This window comes from Hemitrygon akajei, unplaced genomic scaffold, assembly GCF_048418815.1.
Source record: "Hemitrygon akajei unplaced genomic scaffold, sHemAka1.3 Scf000048, whole genome shotgun sequence".
NCBI lineage: Eukaryota > Metazoa > Chordata > Chondrichthyes > Myliobatiformes > Dasyatidae > Hemitrygon > Hemitrygon akajei.
The window spans coordinates 890367-903595 of NW_027331934.1; the positions used below are offsets into that span (position 1 = coordinate 890367).

Below are 13229 nucleotides of genomic sequence, written 5' to 3' on the forward strand. Positions count from 1 at the left end.
CTGAACCTGTCCCTTACCGACGCCAGAGGCCTCGCACATCGTCCACACATCTCACAGCAAGTGGTGTATTCAGGGATGTACCCACAACCAATGTCCAGATGCCCGAGACTTCTGATTCATTTGGAAGGAGGAACATCGTGTCCTATCTGTATAAGTACTAAGGATTACAGCCAAAACCGCAACTCTAGGACTCCTTGCTACCGATAAAATGATGCAGTGTTTCGGCCAATCAGAGTTCAGAAACTAACACTCAATCAACCTATGGCAGAACGGGAAGCTGATGATCATCTGGCTGGACCAATGATCGGGCTGCAAAACCTGGGCGTGAGTCACCAGATACAAGCGATACGTTTCACATTGACTCCTGCAGCTAAACTGAACACAATTTATCGTTATCTTATTGTTAAGTGAGGTCTTGTCCAGCACAATTGTGCAGGCTAACAGGAATAAAATGCTTGTGATACAAAATTGAAATAGTATTGCTGGAAACTTGTTTCATCAGATAGGACGTGTGGAAAGAGAAACTGTGGAAGAGCCAGTATCTGAATTGGGATTGTCCAAGTTACTTCCCGATCTGCTGAACGGTCTCAGCATTTTCTCTTTTTACTTTAAATGATGCACAACTATTGACTGATTACAAGATCTTTGCGACGGCCTGAACAAAGTTGCACAAATGTAATGCCCACATTCATTAGTTTTGTCTTCATTCCATCACAGGGATAAATCCGTCGATAAAGTCAATGCTCATAACATCCTCCCTACCCCACTATCAGTCTGTTACATCTGCTCCCGAGGCCCATGTCTCTCATTGAGGGACCGTGACCAGAGAGCGATAAAAATGAGCACCACACCCTGCAAGTCACATGGGCTGTTACCGTGGCAACAGAGAAAGTGGCTCTCCAAAAATGACAAAAATTAAATGAAATAACAGACTCACTTTAAATGTTGTCAAGATTAACACTTCGCCATTTTGTAATGTTGAAAATAAAATTGTAATTATTGATGCGATACAGACTGTCATTGAGGTGGTGGGTTACAGAATGGACAGGGGCTGAACAAGATGGTTGATATATATCACTGAGGTGGTGGGATACAGAATGGACAGAGGTTGAACAAGATGGTTGATATATATCACTGAGGTGGTGGGATACAGAATGGACAGAGGTTGAACAAGATGGTTTATATATATATCATTGAGGTGGTGGGATACAGACTGGACAGAGGTTGAACAAGATGGTTTATATATATATCATTGAGGTGGTGGGATACAGACCGGACAGAGTTTGAACAAGATGATTGATATATATCACTGAGGTGGTGGGATACAGACTGGACAGAGGTTGAACAAGATGGCTGATATATATCATTGAGGTGATGGGTTACAGGTCTGAGAGAGTTTGAACAAGATGCGCGGGGAATGAGCAGATGGAACCAGATGGGAAAAGGGATCATCATTAGTTTTCTCTTCATTCCAACACAGGAATTATTCAGTACACACAGTCAATGCTCATAGCATCATCCCCACCCCTTTATCAGTCTGTTACATCTGCTCCTGACGCTACTAACTCTCACTGAGCAACGGTGACGAGAGCGCGATAAAAATGTTTACCACTCCGTACCGGTCACATGGGCTGTTATCCTGGCAATGCAGAAAGCGGCTCTCCAAAAGTGACCGAAAATGTAAACAACAGAGTCAATTTAAAACGCTGTGAGTCTCGTTTTGACAATATTAACATCATTCAATATTGCATGTACTTGTTCAAAATAAGTCTGTGAACCTTGGCTTTCATTAATTGGTGTGAAGACCCCCCCCCCCCCCCCCGCCGCGCCCCCAATCCCCCGTACAGCAATAACTTCAAGCAAATGCTTCCGTTAACTGCTGATCTTCCTGCACATCGGCCTGGAAGAATTTTATGTCATTCCGCCTTACAAAACTGCTTCGACGGAACTGCTGCTTCGAGGTAGGATTCCTCGACGGAACTGCTGCTTCAGCCCATTCCGCAACTTTCCTATGGGATTAACGTTAGGACTTTGACTCGGCCATTCTAATTTTCTTTTGTAATTATTCTATTATTTACTCTTGTCTTCTGGATCATTGTCTTGTTGCGTTATCCAACTTCAATTAAACTTCAGTTGACAGAGTGCTACGCTGACATTCTCCCGTAAAATGACTTGATATAAAATTAACACACAGCTATTTTATAACGTTGAAACTAAAATTGTAATGTTTGCCTTTACCTTACCTCAGGCTGCATTTAATAAATCCTCTGCTATTTCCAGTTAATAAACACCGATAGTGAGGCAAAATAATTCACAATGAGGAGACAGTAGTAGTTTCAATGATTACAGTCCAAACAGCAACTCTCCCAGGACTCCTTGCTACCGGTAATATGATGTAGTGTTTCGGCCAATCAGATTTCAAAAACTAACACTGCGTCAACTTATGGCAGAATGGGAACCTGATGGTCATCAGACTGGACCAATGATCAGGCTGGAAAACCTGGGCGTGAGTCACCAGATACCGGGGATACGTTTCACATTGTCCCCTGCAACTAAACCGGATTCAATTTATCACGATCTTTTTGTTAAATCATGTCTTGCCCAGCACAACTGGTCATCACATTTCCTGTAGGCTAACAGGAATAAAATGTTTTTAATATAAAATTGAAATAATAGTGCTGGAAACTCGTTTCATCAGATTAGATTTGTGGAAAGAGAAACTGTGGAAGACCCAGTATCTGAACTGAGACTGTCCAAGTTGCTGCCCGATCTGCTGAACGTTTCCAGCTTTTTCTCCTTTTACTTTAAATTATGCACAATTATTGACTGATTACAGGATGTTTGTGACGGCCAGAACAAAGTTGCAGAAATGTAATGCCCACATTCATTAGTTTCGTCTTCATTCCAACACAGAGTTAATACAGTCGTTACATTCACTACTCACAAAATCCTCCCCACCCCACTATCAGTCTGTCACATCTGCTCCCGAGGCCCATGTCTCTCATTGAGGGACCGTGACCAGAGAGCGATAAAAATGTGCACCACTCCCTGCAAGTTACATGGGCGGTTACCCTGGCAACAGAGAATGTGGGTCTTCAAAAATGACAAAAAAATGCAATAACAGACTCACTTTAAATGCTGTCAAGATTAACACTTCGCCATTTTGTAACGTTGAACCTAAAATTGTAATTATTGATGCGATAAAGACTGATCCGAAATTGACAAGAAGTTTGATATATATATCATTGAAGTGAGGGCATACAGACTGGACAGAGGTTGAACAAGATGGCTGATACATACTGAGGTGGTTGGATACAGGTTGGACATGGGTTGAACAAGATGGTTAATATATATCATTGAGGTGGTGGGATAAATGCTGTACAGAGGTTGAACATGATAGCTGATATATATTATTGATGTGGTGGGATACAGGCCGGACAGATTTTAAAGAAGAATGTTGATATATATCATTGAGGTGGTGGGATACAGACTGGACAGAGGTTGAACAAAATGGTTGATATATATCATTGAGATGGTGGGACACAGACTGGACAGAGGTTAAACAAGATGGTTGATGTATATCATTGGGATGGTGGGTTACAGGCTGGACAGAGTTTAAACAAGATGTGTGGGGAATGAGCAGATGGAACCAGAATGGAAAAGGGATCATCATTAGTTTTCTCTTCATTCAGTACACACAGTCATCACTCTTCAACTCTGGGATGTTGGTGGGATTCCTTGCCTGAGCTGCTGCTTCAGGCCATTCCACAACATTCCTATGGGATTAACGCTAGGGCTTTGGCTCGGCCATTCCAAAACTTGAATTTTTTTTTGAAATTATTGTCTTATTTATTTACTCAAGTCTTTCGGACCATTGTCTTTTTACGTTGACCAACTTCAGTTAAACTTCAGGTGACAGTCTGCTACCCTGACATTGTCCTGTAAAGTGTCTTTATATAAAATTAACACAGCTGCCATTTCATACCGTTGAAACAAAAATTTGAAATGGCTGCCTTTACCCTACCTCATGCTGCATTCAATAAATCCTCTTCTAGTTCTAGGTAACAAACACTGAGCGCGGAAATATCTCAGTAAGGCAGAATACTTCACAATGAGGTGAGAGTAGGAGAAAGATTGTTGATATATAATTATTGATAAGATACAGGTACAATATGAGCACGGAATGAGCAGATAGAACTTGGTGGAAGAACACATAAAGGACAATCACTGATGGTCCTACAGAAATAGACTGAATTAACAGTATATACTATGATATGAATGATCCTAAAGTGAAAAAGCTAGAACGAACCAATGTAAACTTTGGTATATGCCCTTTGAAATTATGCATGCCTTGTAATCCAGGATATTTCCTGGTAAAGCTCGTCTGCAATCGCTCCAAAGCCTCGACATTCTTCCGAGAATGAGGTTACTAGAACTGTGTGAAATACTTCAGATGTGACCTAACTCGAGCTTTAACATAACTTCCTGACATTTGAAATGAACGCCTTGATTGTAAAGGTAAGCATACCATTGGCATTCTTAACCACTCTGTCCATCTGAGTAGTCTCTCTCAGGCAGCGGGGAACTTGGACTCCAGGATCCCTCTGCTCATCAACAATGTTCAGGTTCTTGTATTTAACAGTGTACTGTCTCTTTACATTTCTCCCACTCAGATGACAAGATGATAATCAAATCTCACTAAATTTTGTGGGGTCCTATAATGTATCAATAACAGACTTAGAAATCTCATTAACAATGTAGAGATATAAGTTTTATGTCCTTAACAATATCTTAATATACATTTGTGTCATTATCAGTATATAACTATACTTTCGTGTCTACAACAGACTTAGAAATGTTGGATTTGGTCCCTCGGTCAGATTGCTGATACAGTTTGGGAAAAACTGGGCTCCACCCACCGGTCCTTACAACACACACTGAAACATCTTGCAGACCCAGGAAGGATTTGGTTATTCCATCTCCTTAAACACAGAGACAACAGGAACAGGAGCAAGCCAGTCGGCCCTTCCAGCCTATACTTTCATTCAATAAGATCCCGGGCCAGTCCATCATTGCACCCCAACACCACTCCTATCCCCACAGGGACAAATATCGTGTTTGCTCCTTCTCACACCACTGGTATCCTTTCAATAAAATCCCCCTCCCCTCCGTCTTCTGCCGGGATCCCCAACTCCCCCGGGAACTGATTCAAGCCGATGGGCCGAGCGGTTTCCTCCAGCCTCTCAGCGATACATTAAAATCCGGCCGCAGGAGACACTTCACAAGCGCCGGAAATTCCCTCGGAGGGAAATGGAAATAAATCAGAAAGAGGGACATTTACTTTGGGGTTGGCTCCGCTTTGACGGGGTGGCCGCTGAGGGAGCGGGAGACGGATTCAGCGGGGCTACCGCCCTCTTGGATGCTCTCCATTCGCTATTGGGTGTAACCAGTGATTGACATCACTTCGCACCAATGAGATAGCTCAGTTCCAGAATCCTCTGTTGACGGCCGTGTGTGGGTGACGTCACTTGTGAGAGAGAGAGCTCGTATTTAAAAACACCTGAATGGACGATACTTATGATTTCAGTGGGACAACAGCATTAATCACGGGTTTCATCACTGAATCCAGTGTTGTGGGATGTAAAGTCCACTGTTACGTGTCCGGCTGTGCCGTGTTGTTGGTGGAGTGGGCAGCGTGGTGTTTGTCTCGATTCCGGTCAAAACACCAGAATTGCCAGCGGGGTCCACACACAGTGTATTAGTCAACAGAAAACCTCTCGTCCCTGCAGTCTTTGTCTCCTGGTAAACTCAACAACCTTTACTTGTGGACCATAGATACCCCTTCATCTAAAAGTCAGTGAATCTTTTGGACAGCGGAGAGCAGAAAGGAATTAAGTTTATTGGTCATAAAACCTCGCCCAGACTTGGTTGGATGGATTTAGTTTTGAGTTCGGGGTGTCACAGTGAAAGAGCCGGACAGCTGAACTCTCTCCATTGACCAAACATCCTTCCAGATGAGGCAACAATTCAGTTGCGAATCCCCCTGTGATCGCCTAATTCGATGCAGCCTTCTCTGCACTGGTGACACCAACTCCTCCACATTTAAATTAGGTTTTATTTTTTGGTGGGAGGGGTGTCGATGTTCTTATTGCGTTTTGTGCGGGGAGAGGAGTATTTTGAGGTTGACGATTGGCTTGCCATTCTATTTATGTGTGTGTGTGTGTGGGGGGGGGATTTTATGTTTCTCTCGGAACGGCGTTCATGTTCTTTCTCTGTTTCATGGCTGTCTGGAGGAGAAAAAAATCAGAGCTGTATATGGATACATGCTTTGATAATAAATTAACCTTTGAATTATCTGCTATGAGTGGGACTGCTAGACACTAGACACTCGAATACTACAGCACAGTACAAGCCCTTCAGCCCTCGATGTTGTGCCGACCCATATATTCCTTTAAAAATGTACTGAACACACACTACCCCGTAACCTTCTATAGTTCTTTCATCCATGTGCCTGCCCAAGGGGCTCTTAAATACCCCTAATGTTTTGGCCTCCGCCAACATCCCTGGCAAGTCATTCCAGGCACTCACAAACCTCTGTGTAATAAACTTACCCCTGATGTCTCCCCTAAGCTTCCCTCCCTTAACCTTGTACCTATGCCCTCTGGTGTTTGCCATTCGTGCCCTGGGGAACAGGTACTGACTATCCATCTAATCTATACCTCTCATAATCTTGTAAACATCTAGCATGTCCCCTCTCATTCTTCTACGCACCAAAGTGTAAAGTCCCAGTTCTGCTAACCTTGTCTCATAAGACTTGATTTCAAATCCAGACAACATCCTGGTAAATCTTCTCTGTACTGTCTCCATAGCTTCCACATCCTTCCTATAATGAGGTGACCAGAACTGAACACAATACTGTAAGTGTGCTCTCGCCAGAGGTTTGTAGATTTGCAACATGTCCTCACTACTTTTGAACTCAATCCCCCTATAATCCCATAGGCCTTCTTATCTATCCTATCAACCTGTGCAGCGACATTGAGGAATATATGGATTTCAACCCCAAAGTCCCTCTGTTCATCCACACTCTTAAGTAACCGACCAATAACCCTGCACTCAGCCTTCTGGTTTGTCCTTCCAAAATTCATCACCTCACACTTCCCCGGATTGATCTCCATCTGCCACATTTCAACCAATTCTGCATCCTGTAACCTTCGATAACCTACAGCTCCACCCACAACTCCTCCAATCTTCGTGTTATCTGCAAACTTCCTTCCACCTCTTCATCCAGGTCATTTATAATAATCACAAACAGCAGTCATCCTAGGACAGATCCTTGCGGCACTCCACTAGTCACCGACCTCCAGGCAGAATACTTTCCTTCCACTACCACCCTCTGCTTTCTTCCTGCAGAGTATGAAAAGAATTTGCCCACGGCTATATAGTTTAAAGGTATCCCATAATGTTCCACCGGAAATTTCTTCCGTTGAGTTAGTTGAAAAGAAAAATACAATCTGTTCTTTAATGAAATTAACAAAATTTAAATCCTGAAGCAAAACAGAGTTGAACCATCATTGTCGATTGGACCTCTTGCGCGTACTAGGCGCTGTCTCCGCGCCGGCTTTCGAGTCTCCGTATTTTTCTTCTCGGGTGGGTTCGGTTCCTGACTCCAACGCTAGAAATTGCCCAGAGTGTTCCGTTACTAACATGACTCTGTATGAGAGTTTCATCATACCACTCTGCGCTTTCGTTACAACAGCAGTGTTTTGTGGTCACAGAGACGGGGAGGGAGGATGAATATCGCGAAGACCGGTTGAAGAAAGTGAGATCGCGGATACGGTTTGGGAAGGACTCGGGTCAAACAGGCGGAGTGGGAGAGGTCAGAGAGATGGCACGGGTTGCTTGTTTCAGAGGGACTATAGAATGTAAGCGCTGTAATCCCAAAATGCCCCGCAGGTAGGAAAGTCAAAATCGCTCAGTTTATTTATGGACAGTATTCTCTGACTCACACTTCCCTACCTCATCCCTCTCTCTCTCTCTCTCTCTCTCTCTCTCTCTCTCTCTCTCTCTCTCTCTCTCTCTCTCTCTCTCTCTCTCTCTCTCTCTCTCTCTCTCTCTCTCTCTCTCTCTCTCTCTCTCTCTCTCTCTCTCTCTCCCTACCCCAACCCTTCGCCCTCCTCTGGACTTTCACTCCGCCAGTCTATTTCTCATCCAGTCACTCTATCGGCCTCCGGTCTCTGCTCCGTCCCCCTCTCCGTCGCGTTTCTCTCTTCTGGCTATCCCCCTCCCGCTTTCTACCGACACCAAACTCCCGACTCCGATCTCTCTCCCCATCTAATGTCACTCTCGAAACCCCGATCTCTCTCCACACCAGATACCTCGACCTCCCCGGCCTCCCTCCCCAGGGTCTTTCTCTGCCTTTCTCTTTCTCTCGCTTCCTCACCAGTCTCTGTCCCCGTCTCTTTCTCCCGAGTCCCTCTCTCTGGCCAGCCTCGAATCCGTTCCCGGGTAATGACTTTTCTGTTCATTGACTGCTCATGGAGTGTCGTGGAGTGAAGATGGCGTCTGAACCTTCGTGTTTTATAGTTGAAATAATAAAATTTACTTGCTGATAAGTGCAGATTCTCTGTACATCACTTATCATTATTACAGGGACGATTTTTGTAACAGTGGCGTCCTTCACTAAAGTTGCTCACCAACAGGACACGCCCTCTTCACAGTGTTACCACCGGGAGGGAGATTAATTGTACTGCTACCGTAAAGTTAACAAATTTCACGACGTACGCCTGTGATATTAAATTTGTTTCTAATTCTGATTCACTTGCAGCGGGGATGTGTCAGCTTGAATTAGTTGAAAGTGAGACGAAGGGTTGTACTTTGCTGTAATATTCTATGTTCTATGCTCTATCTACTGTACCGCATCTCACTGTTTAAGTCCAGTCGATTATTTATTTGAAGCTAAGACACCTTCGTTTCTAGACTACTCTCAATGCGCCTGATAATATTGCAGGATCATTTAACAATAGGCCATAAATATCAGTGACAGCCACAGGATGACAATGATAGTTTTGCCTGGAAGGGACTCGTCAAGTTCTACGTAAGGAGGAATTGTCCTCGGTGTTAAATCTACGCTGGTCATGGGGTATGAAGGGAAGTATATGGACAAACAGGAACATTAGCGATAGTCGGGATGGGCCATTGCGTAGTAGGTCATGTCTAACGAAACGTACAAAGCTTTACGAGGTAGTTACCAGGAATGGTGTTGACGGCAAGGCAGCGGATGCCGTCTGCAGGGACTTCAGCAAGGAACTTGAAAGGTTTCACATGGGAGGATGGTCGGGATGGGTCAGTCGCTTGGCTTTCACAATGAGGAAGTAAATTGGGATCCTTGCTGTGTCCGTTGTTATTTGTAATCTATATCAACGATCTGGATAATCATGTCATCAACTGGATCAGCAAGTCTGCCGATGACAACAACATTACGGTTGTAGTCGACGGCGGAAAGAGTACCGGAGCATGAATCAGGATCTGGACCAGCAGGGAAAATGAGTCGAAAACTGTCAGATCGAATTTAACGCACACAACTGTTAGATGTTGCACCTTGGGAGGGCAAGCCAGCGTTGGTCTGACACAATGAGAAACAGGGCACTGAGGAGTACGATAGAACAAACGAATCTGGGAATGCAGGTCCATAATTCAATGAAATTTGTGGCACTGTTAGAGAGCGTCGTGAACTTTTCGCACATTGGCCTTCCTGGACCAAATACAGAGTACAGGAGTTTGGATCTTACGTTGCTGTCGTTTAAGGCTTTATTGGGGCTTAATTTGGAATATTGTTTACGGTTGGGCTCAACTACCTGCAGGAAAGATGCAAATAAGTTTGAAAGAATGCAGGGAAAAAAGTTACATGGCCATTGCCGGGACTGAATGTTTTGAATTAAAAGGAAAGGTTACATACGTCAGACATTTATTTCCGAGCGGGTAGAAGACTGAGGGGAGATTTGATAGAGGTATACAACATTATGAGGCGTATAGAGAGTGTAAATGCAAGCGGGCTTTCTCCACTGATGTTGGGCGGGAATACAACTGGAGATCATGGGTGAAGGGTGAAATGTGAAAAGTTTAAGGGAAACATGAGGGGAGGCTTTTTCACCCAGAGGGAGGTCAGAGTGTGAACAGAGCTGACAACACAAATGGTAATTGCGATACCGATGTCAACGTTTAAGAGATGATTGGAGAAATACACGGATGAGAGTGATTTCCAGGAACTGATGCGAAATTCGAAGGCTGCATAGCCTTCCGAAATTCTATGAAGTGCTGATGTATGCTAGCTTCAGCTCTCTACAACTCACTCTCCTAAGTTCTTTAGAATGCGTGTTGAGGCCTTTTGCTCTGGACGTTGTGGATGGCCACGGTCCGGGTCGTAAAAAAAAAGAAGCTTTTGACTTCATTTGACTTCATAGGCCAACGTACTGAGTACAGGAGTGAGGATACTATGTTGATGTTGTTTAAGACATCATTGCTGTCTAATTTGGAATATTGTGTGCTGTTGGGCTCATCTACCTGCAGGAAAGATGTAAATACGTTTGAAAGAATACAGAAAACAAATGAAGACTGTAGTTCCGGGTTGGAGGTGGATGTGACAGTGGTCTCAGTACGGTGAACAGATCTGTTGCTACAGAGGTGCTAATAGGTAAAAGGGATGATTAGCCTCGATACTATACAACAAAGGGTCATTTAATCCGAATCCTATCCTTGGTCAGACATTGGAGGTCAGTAATCCTGGAAGTCGTTGGAGGTTTGGAGACCTCATGTTTTAATTGTGTTGAATATTAACTCGTGGACGATCCGTTACCTTTTGCGCCTCTTTGTCTTGGAGTCGAAAGGCTTCATTAAATTGTTTACGATTGCAATTACAGTTGTTTGTTAACCATTGAACAAATAAGAGCATGTCACTTTCTGAAATATTTTGAAGATATGAATGCATTGTAGCAATTTGCATAACATAGTTAGATAGATAGATAGATAGATAGATAGATAGATAGATAGATAGATAGATAGATAGATAGATAGATAGATAGATAGATAGATAGATAGATAGATAGATAGATAGATAGATAGATACTTTATTCATCCCCATGGGGAAATTCAACATTTTTTCCAGTCCCATACACTTGTTGTAGCAAAACTTTAATAAAGTTTTAATAAAAGCATTAATAATAGCTTTTAAAAAGTTCTTAAGTAGTTTACTTAAATACATTAAATACAATCAACCCCGGCACTTTAACATATCTTACTCCTGGCGGTTGAATTGTAAAGCCTAATGGCATTGGGGAGTATTGACCTCTTCATCCTGTCTGAGGAGCATTGCATCGATAGCAGCCTGTCGCTGAAACTGCTTCTCTGTCTCTGGATGGTGCTATGTAGAGGATGTTCAGGGTTTTCCATAATTGACCGTAGCCTACTCAGCGCCCTTCGCTCAGCTACCGATGTTATACTCTCCAGTACTTTGCCCACGACAGAGCCCGCCTTCCTTACCAGCTTATTAAGACGTGAGGCGTCCCTCTTCTTAATGCTGCCTCCCCAACACGCCACCACAAAGAAGAGGGCGCTCTCCACAACTGACCTATAGAACATCTTCAGCATCTCACTGCAGACATTGAATGACGCCAACCTTCTAAGGAAGTACAGTCGACTCTGTGCCTTCCTGCACAAGGCATCTGTGTTGGCAGTCCAGTCTAGCTTCTCGTCTAACTGTACTCCCAGATACTTGTAGGTCTTAACCTGCTCCACACATTCTCCATTAATGATTACTGGCTCCATATGAGGCCTAGATCTCCTTCTAATTTGCCATTTGCCACCTTCTAATCTTCCAGTTCTTCTTCCGTGGTCAAGGAAAACACAAATATCCTGTCCGGAATCTCAGCAATATCTTCGTTTCCCTTCCCAAATCAGCTGAACTATATCCATTCCGGCACCGGGGAATCATCTATCATAATGTTTTCCAAGTTTCCAGCGCAACCTCTTTCTCAGCGTCGGCATGTTCTGGCTTATCTGCCTTTTGACGCTGTGTTCACATTCATTAATGTATTCAGTGAGGAGCTTGGACTCCAGGCAAAAATTTTGCCTCTGATCTGTCATACACTGTCTCCAGTCTCCTCCTGTTCTTCACAGTGCAACTCGCCAAGGTTTTCTCAAAGCCCCTTCTAAATGTTCTAAATCCATTACTAAATTCTCTTCTGTGTGCATTGTGACCTTCCATAACCCTGCCAGATCCTTTTTCCCGAAACCTTAAGTACCTTTCTTTCTTCCTCTTGGCGAGTTGTTCCAACTTTATTGCCACCTAGGGTTAATTTATGCTATCATCCTTGCCCTGTGTCAATGAGACAAACCCTTACTGAACCCCATGTCAGTGCTCCCTAAACAATCTCCACATATCTGTTGCACATTTCCCAGAGTACATCATTTCCTAATGTACGTTCCCATGTTCCTGACAGGTAGCACCATACACCGCAGCCCCCCAATTAAACACATTCCATGCTCCCTGGTCCTATCCATGTGCAAGGTAAATCGAGGGCAGATCTGCCCCATTGCTCTGAAATGCTGTCCCACCGAGAGATCCGTCACCTTATCCGTTTCCTTTTCTTATATTAGATCCGGTATGGACTGTTCGCCAGTCCGCCTGTCTTCATATAGTGAGATGAATCCTTCATGGATACGACTGAGAAATTATGCCATACCTAGACCTTTTACCCTGGGGAGGTGCCAGAGAATATTCTGGAAGTTTCAGTTACCCGTGCCAATAACTGGCCGATGTCAAATATCGGCTTCCCGATCGGATCTTTACCGTTCCCGGAGCACTTATTTGGTTGATCTGGTGGGCGGCTGTATAGAATACTCCAAACGGAGTGATCAGCTTCATGTTTGTGTGTTAGTCACAATATCTATTAATAAGCAAACGCTCCACGTTGTCCTCCCTTTCTGCAGCTGCGATACTATCCGTGGTTTCCTATTGCGCCCCCTTTAAACTCTGTTACCCGACCCTGTCCATTTTGAAACAACTAAATCCCGGAAAGTTCTGAATCCATCCCTGCCCTTTTGACAGTCGAGTGTCTGTGATAGTTTGGAGCATACCTCAACCAATGTAACAATCACGCCAGCAGCATTGAGCGTTTCTATTGCTACCTACCTGAACTGTATGAAGTCAGCAATCTTCTGCCAATGTTACAATT

At 43.8% G+C, this 13229-nt stretch overlaps 2 protein-coding genes across 4 annotated transcripts in view; one reads left to right on the plus strand and one right to left on the minus strand.

Moving 5' to 3' along the window:
* LOC140720965 (NACHT, LRR and PYD domains-containing protein 3-like) overlaps positions 1-2349 on the minus strand; it is a 32605-nt gene extending 30256 nt beyond the window's left edge. For all 3 annotated transcript variants that reach the window (XM_073035837.1, XM_073035836.1, XM_073035838.1), the window contains exon 1: positions 2244-2349. The gene's annotated coding sequence lies outside the window, so the exon portion shown is untranslated. The remainder of the gene's footprint in view (positions 1-2243) is intronic.
* LOC140720923 (uncharacterized) overlaps positions 1-13229 on the plus strand; it is a 443642-nt gene that overhangs the window by 206663 nt on the left and 223750 nt on the right. The window lies entirely within an intron of this gene.